General features: G+C 38.5%; 1 pseudogene; it reads right to left on the bottom strand.

The window, feature by feature from the left end:
- Window positions 1–7415: 7415 nt before the first annotated feature.
- Window positions 7416–7598, bottom strand: LOC126751836 (small nucleolar RNA U3; annotated as a pseudogene).
- Window positions 7599–7934: the final 336 nt, after the last annotated feature.

Genomic DNA, 7934 nt, shown 5'->3' on the forward strand with positions numbered 1-7934 from the left:
GTGGTTGATGGATGGTATTCATTGCGTTTTTTGCTTTAAATTCGATCACAATCATGGCACGATGCGATGGTGTATTATGATCGTGTAAAATTCGTGAATTATTCATCCACGATTCCGCCCGTTTTCGACGAATGTTCTCAGGCAAATGCCTAAATAATAATTAGAACTCCTTCTTGACAGTTTTTCCCCCGGAATAAATTCATAATGCAACAAATCATGAATATCGAAAAGCATAATGTTTCTTGAGCGGCTTTGGCATGTTTTTTTCGGTTTTTGGACTCATTTTTTCCCTACATTCCGATGATTGTTGACTTATTCGCATGTCAAACTCATGTCACATCGGCAGTTATAACACTCTTTATGAATGTGGGCTCGAAACTCGCACGATCAAGTATGTCCAAAGAGACCTAATTACGGTACTATTTTTGAAAAAAAAGTTAGCAACAAGTTTAGATAATCTTGTCGAGCAAGAACGAATTTTATCATCGCTCTAACATTTTTCTGACGATTTCCAAGCGCCACATCCTTCACTTTTTTTACTATTGTCATCAGTTAAAAAGGTCGTCCAGAACGAGACAGGTCTTCGAGGATCTCTCGACGGTCTTTGAAGGCTTTTTACCACTCTCTGTACCATCTGATCAAATTGAACTCAGTCTAGTTTATTAAAAATGTGCACTCAACCCGAAGATTGATACAATTTTCTTTATGCTCGTGCGAAGTTTATTCTTCAAACTTATTTATTAGTGTGTACTTGACATGGGTTTGTTTATGACGCGAAAAGTTTGTCTGCCTATTTTATACAAAGGAATAAACATAAAAAAAGTGTCGACTCCACACATTTGCTTAATGTTTAGGGTATGAAGCGTTTTAATACCAGACTGGTGACAAAAGGCCTGAATTTTTTGCATAACCAATGTGTAGTGGAGGTCACAAAAGAGATACGAGACCTATAGAACCGATACCTTGAGAACCCTACATTTATCAAACACATCAGTACTGGTGGCGAGATCTTGATTTATGAATATGAGGTCGGCGTTGCAGAGAATAGCATGGCAAAATCCTCGTCCAAATCCGTATAAAATCAAAGCGATGCACATCGTTTTCTTTGATGTGGCTCTGAATAAATTCGTCGCATAAGTTTACTCGGTCAATAACGTCGGTTTGATGCGTCTACTTGAAGCGATGCAGATTTGGGAGCAAGAAATGTTTGCATGTTGCCATTTGAAGCTATTAAAAGTCATTTGTAGGTAAACTTAATTTGGCTCAAAAGGAGTCACTTTCTAAGCAATAATAAAGATTTGTATTAAAAAACGTGAAGATAGTTTTTGTTTGTCAGTCTTGGTCAAATCTATGAGACCAAGCGTCATTAACTTCAAAATGCTCAATGTCGACTTTAACCTTATTTTTTTCTCATCGGAAATGGTAAAAGTAAAAGATAACCAGACCAAAAAAATTTTAAATCTTGAGTATTAATATCTAAGGCTCATTGGAGGAATCTTAAAGGCTAAGAAATGCAAAGCACGTATTCCAAGTGTGGCCAGGTCTTTCTCCACCTGATCTTTCCAGTGGAGTGGAGGTCTTCCTCTTCCTGTGCTTCCCCCTGTGGGTACTTTGCCGAATACTCCCAGAGCTGGATTGTTTTCATCCATTCGGACGATAAGACCTAGACAGCGTATCCATTGTTCCTTAATTCGCCTTGAACTATGTTAATGGAGTCGTAGAACTCGTAAAACTCATCGTTCCATCAAATGAGATATTCGCCGTGGCCAATGCGCAAAGAACCATAAATCTTCCGCAGAACCTTTCATTGTCTATGCCTCTGCGCCATATAGCACGACGGGATTATGAGTTACTTGTAGAATTTAGTCTTTGTTCGACGAGAGAATATTTTACTTCTCAATTGCCTACTCAGTCCGAAGTATCACCTGTTGGCAAGAGTTATTCTGCGTTGAATTTCGACGATAAGGAAGTTGAGAATTGTCTTCTTGTTCTCGTTCTCAACCAGACCCATATTTTTCGCTTCCTTATCCATTCTCGAAAAAGCAGAACTAACGACGCGCTTGTTAAGGCCAATGGTATCAATATCATCAGCATACGCCAGCTGCTGTACACTCTTATAGAAGATTGTACCTTCTCGGTTTAGTTCTGTAGCTCGAATTATTTTCTCCAAAAGAAGGTTGAAGAAGTCACACGAAAGAGAGTCACCTTGTCTGAAACCTCGTTTGGTGTCGAACGCCTCGGAGAGGTCCTTCCCGATCCTGACGGAGCTTTTGGTGTTGCTCAACGTCAGTTTACACAATACGTAGTATTATTTTTTCGGGGATACCAAATTCAGACATCGCGGCATAATGGCAGCTTCTTTTCGTGCTGTCGAAAGCAGCTTTGAAATCGACGAAGAGGTGGTGCGTGTCGATTCTCTTTTCACGGGTATTTTACAATCTTTGGCGCATGGCGCATTGGTTGTCTAAAGCCACACTGATAAGGTCCAATCAGTTTGTTTACCATAAGCTTCAATCTTTCACACATCACGATCGATAGGACCTCATATGCGATGTTTGGGAGGTTTATCTCATGCTAAGTTGGATCACCCTTTTTGTAGATTGGGCAGAGCACAACCCAATGTTTTGGCAATCCAAATTTACCTCAATGTGTACTGTGAATAAAGTTGCTTAAATACGTTTTGGAAGCCGCAACCAAATGCGGTTGAATTTGTCCATCACTTTACCCCTCAACGATAAATTATACATCAAAGACCATGGCTCTCGAATGGTTTGATCTATTTATTAGTGTCATTACTTTAAGGCGCATATACCTTAATATTTAAGTTGTTTAATATGAAGTGTGGATTGGCAAAATGTAGTGCGTCAGACCATAAGGCTTCAAATACAAGGCGCCAGAATGGAAAACAACGAATATGAATTGTGTAGATAAATTTTGTATTATAGGCTTAGTACTTAAGAGATCGTCTCAGTGTGACCGTCCGGAAAATCACTGATTTTCGCGATTTCTTTTTATGTTGAAGCTAACTAATCAGTCCGATTTTTTTAAATAAATACACTCACGACGAATACAAAATGATTTTTTTATGTTTACTATTTATATGGATAATAGTTAAATAAATTATCGGCCGCAATTTTGGTCTAAAACAAAAATGTCAAAAAGATAATTAATCTGTAGGAAAGTGGAAGCTTTTTTTGTTTTTTTTTTTTTTTGAAATTTGTAAAAGTGGCTGCGGTTTGAACAAAAAGTGGCGATTTTTGCGCTTTTTCGACAGTTTTTCTTAGAAAAAAATAAAAAGGTTAAAAAAAAATAAAATAAAATAAAAGCTTCCGTAGCGCGATAGCGAATGGCGTTAGAAATGTTCCCTCTAAATTACAAGATGCTTTCCAAAGTAAACAGGACTTAAAAAAAAAAAACAGAACAAATGATTTTTTTGGCAAAATCAATTTATTTTATTCAAAATAGTCTCCTTCTGTTTCAATACAGCTTTTTGCACAGTCCAAAAGCATGTCGAACGAGTGTTTTAGCTCGTTGGCCGGTATGGTCGCCAGTATGCCGGTGCAAGCCTTTTGAATGGCCTCTACGCTTGCTTAACGCTTTTCTTTCCGAAAAGGAAGAAATCGCACGGTGCCATATGAGGTGAATACAGGGAGTGGTTAATGGTTAAAATGTGATTTTTGGTCCAATCATCTCGCCAAAAATGTTATTTCTAAATTTATTAATACCATTTATTTACTCTTTAGGGCTATCGCCTGCTTCTATTCTTCCGAAATCTTTTCTTAAACTTAACTTAATGCAAGTTCCCCTTCTCAACATGTGCAACGACCGCGGTCGCATGACCATTTTCCGATTTTTCTTGCATTTCCTTAAGCACAAAGCCTGACCATTGCAACCGACCGCCGCTTTCGCGATAAATTTAACTGACAGCTTTTGCATTAAATAATTTCTTTGCACCAATTAATATTGCGAAACCGCCACAGAATATTGACAGCTGCGTTATGGCTAAAAGCTCTGAGCTTGACACGCGCTTTCAAGCGTTGACGTGTGACAATGGACCTTACATCAGCGAACACAACTCGCCACCGTGGCAGTTGCTAAAATAACTATATATAAATTGTGCCTTGCCAAAGAAGGCGCTGGTGCTGAAGCTAGAAAAATCAAGAATAATAATAGAAATTGGAGCGCAAATTGCAAAGAAGCCCAATATTGGATAGAAAACTGCAGGCGGCGTTGTTTTTGTGCGCGCCAAGCCTCTTCTATGCAAAACAATGACAAGTTGATTAGTTTTCGTTCGCATCCTTTCCCGTACTCCTGCGAGTACAGCACACAGTAGAAATCAATTGTGATGTTAAACGATGCACACTACATATAATTTGTGTTGTATATAAATACATATATTAGGGTGAACCTCAAGAGTCAATAAAAAGTTTCCAGCCTGCACCCCTCGCTCAATGAAATCACTACTAAATATCGCTGAATTGGGTTGAGTTTGGTTCTAAAGCAGATTACCGAATCGTTTATAAAGGCAGTTGAATCTCATGTCTCTAAGAACTCTTTGAACTCATCACAAACCTATTTATGCTATCGATTTCAATTTCACATAGCACACCTGATGGGCTTACTGTGTGAGATTCAATCTGAGTTTGGCCTAAACTCGTTAAGGGGGATAGACTAAATGTTGTTAAGACAATTTTACATCGTCTCACTCCAAACGAAGAAGGGCAATATAAAAGGTGTTGAGATAATTCCATTTTCGTTTCTTCCTACAAATTTCGTAATTGGCTTCTGAACATATTCTTAACCTTACCACACTGGTTGGATGTATTAGCCTAAGACTTTAATTCGACAATGCCGAGCTAAAATCTTTGCAGTTAAGGAACCAGCAAACGCTGGCGAAAGCGAAAACCCAGATAAGATCCAACTATAACTTTAAATACTGGTTGGAGACAGTTGTGGTTCTTATGAAATTTTTAAAATACAGCTTACTTACTTACTAATGAACTGCACTGTAAACGAAGACAACACTTATTGATTTTAAGCTAACTTCGAGATGACTTGGGTGCTCCTAACTTGACGCGGTATTCGACTCACTTTGACCCGCTACAACTGTGACTAAAATTATTGTTTTAAATTAACGATTTCAAGGGTGATCCTGAAAAACATATCACCCAACTATTTAGTACCACCCTAATGTATGTATACAGCAAAAAGTGTAACTATGTAAATATAAAGTTTGTTTGTCTGCATGTGGGTGGAAGTCGGCAAAGCAATCGAGCGGCTAACCTACAACTCAGTTAACCACTCAATCCGCGTCCGTTAACCAACTGCCATTAGCCGAGCGTGTCAATTGCAACTGCAGCGCCGATGACTGGCGACCACCACTAACCAAATAACAAAAAGCAAATATAACCGCGCATGCCCCCCCTTACTCGTGCATCCGCCCGTCGCTCGTCCGCTTGCCGGCTTAATCGGTTATTATGCTAACGTTGCAACCGCAGTAAGAGTACTTTAGCCCCGCTCGCCGCCTGTCACGGCTCACCACCTTGCAATCAACTGATTATAATGTCATCAAAACCGGAAGTGGCAGTTTAATTTAAAAGCGATAATTGAATTTTATTTCCGCACTTTTTCCCCTTGCATTCGGCGCCAATTGTGGGGTTAAATTGATTTTTGCGGGCTAATGGGCTTTGGCGGTGCGTTAGCTGAAAGTGCCGCGCCGTAAATGAAGAAACGAATTAAGTGTAATTCAAAGCGCCGAACAAAGCGAGGAAAAAAGAAAAAACAAGAGTTGTCCGAGAAAAAATGGAGTTATAATTGCATTTGGAAAGTGGAGGGTAGCGGTTGAGGGAAGGCGCTGCATTAAATTTGTATTGAGTGCAATTAATTGCTTCAGGATGAGTGACAGATTGTATATAACTAGTATGTGGTGGTATCACGGTTGTGTTGACATCAATTCACTGATTTCAGAAGTAAGGCGGTGCAATTGCAACAGGTTTGTATCCAGCAATTTATTCGATTTTTTCCTTAGAAGTTCATAGTGTTACTAATTAACTAGTCAATTAAAAAGTCCTCGTCCTTACACATTGCTGGAATTAAATCCTTGTGACTTTTAGTTAACCCCAACCTTCAAAAGACGCGTGTATTAACTTGACAGCTGTCGGTTAATTAGTTTGAGAATTCTATCATATCGAGTGAAGCACATTTGTTATGGTAAAAACAAAAATTGATAAAAACGAATTTAACTCCGAAGTACAATCGACATTCATCCGAGCGGACTACACACGATGAATCGGCTCCAAAGCGTGGAAAAACACAAGAGGCGGCGGGCAAGGTTATGACGTATTTTTTCTTAGGATGCGTATGTAATACTTTTTATGGACCACCTTGAAAAAAGAAAGAGCTTCAACAGTGACTATTGCATACCTTTATTGAAGCGTTTGAACGAAGGAATCGGCGAACAACGGCCGTATTTGTAGAAAAAGAAAGTTCTGTTTCATCAAGACAATGCATCGTGTCATAAGTCAGTGAAAATAATAGCCAAAATCTATGGATTGGACTTCGAATTTTTTCCGCATCTACCGTATTCTCCAGATCTGGCACCCAGAGACTTCTTCTTGTTCTCAGATCTCAAAGGAATGCTCCCTGGGAAAAAATTTTCGTCGAATGAAGAGATGATCGCGTTTCTAATTAGCTGTCAACGGCTGTATATGCAATCCAAATTTTCTACTGGATATTGATATATAAAACATTTAGAAATTCTTCAAAAGCCTATACAACTCACCGATCTAACAGACACTCTACTTAGAAGGGGCCAGCTACATTAATTTTAAGAATACTGATAAACAATACGACTTGAACCATGGTAAAGTCTGCAAAATCTGAAAAAAAAAGGTGCGTGGAGTCCCTACGCGCGGATGAAGTTATACTTCTTAGTGATATTCCAAGAAATGCATATCATTTTGTATGAAAGAAAACTAGAAAACTTAAATTCACAGTTTATAAATTTATTATAATTTATTATCTCCCCGAGCCTGCCTTTGCCAACAAGTCGTCTTTTCGCGACGATGGCAAAAGCTAAAAATCATAAATTGCACAACTTTCTGGTGCTTCTCGCAAAAATCTGCGCGATATGTATTCACGATCATACGTATACATACATACATATTTACGCATGTTTGTAGGCGAAGCTGCTACAGCGGGGTGACAATCGGCGGCCATTACTTTACTTATGCCATAGAAATTCTATTGCTACAAATATGCAAATGACAACGAAATAATGCAAATATGCATATTTCTAAAGGTCATTAATTTCTTTGAAGAAATGAAAGGAATGATTGATCCTGAGAAGTATAGTCTTAACTTTTCAACGGCCAAAGCAGAGCATTTCAACCAAAAGGAATTTATTCATTAAAATCACCACTCAGAAGTCGTTTTATCCGTTGTAAGCGAACGATTTTCGAAGAAACATCATTTCTAATATGCCACAAGACAAAATTAGAAATGAACTTCTTAAACCTCACGCTGTCAGATAAAACGATATACATACCTCGTCATAGATGAAGACTAACTACAGAAATAATCCTGTAAAGTATAGCCTTAATTTTTCAACGGCCAACGCAGGGTATTTCAACAAAAGCTCACATAAAATAGTTGAGAATTCGCAGAAATGAAAGACAAAGGAAAGAAAAAGCAGTATAACTTCAATAATGAACAAGCATACAAACGTACATATGCGCAGCAGCAGCAAGGAAAGAGGTAACAATCGGCGATCCATTGTATATTTCTTTCATGCATAACCAAACCATATGTAATTATGACAACGCAATACAAGTGTCAATGGTGGTGTTGGTGGTAAGCGCTTGAAAAGTTACGACGAGCACGTAGGTTCGAATCCCAACATAATTTATTTTTAATTGAATATGTCACCAACCAAA

The sequence above is a fragment of the Bactrocera neohumeralis genome, chromosome 2, assembly GCF_024586455.1.
Source record: "Bactrocera neohumeralis isolate Rockhampton chromosome 2, APGP_CSIRO_Bneo_wtdbg2-racon-allhic-juicebox.fasta_v2, whole genome shotgun sequence".
NCBI classification, from domain to species: Eukaryota; Metazoa; Arthropoda; class Insecta; order Diptera; family Tephritidae; genus Bactrocera; species Bactrocera neohumeralis.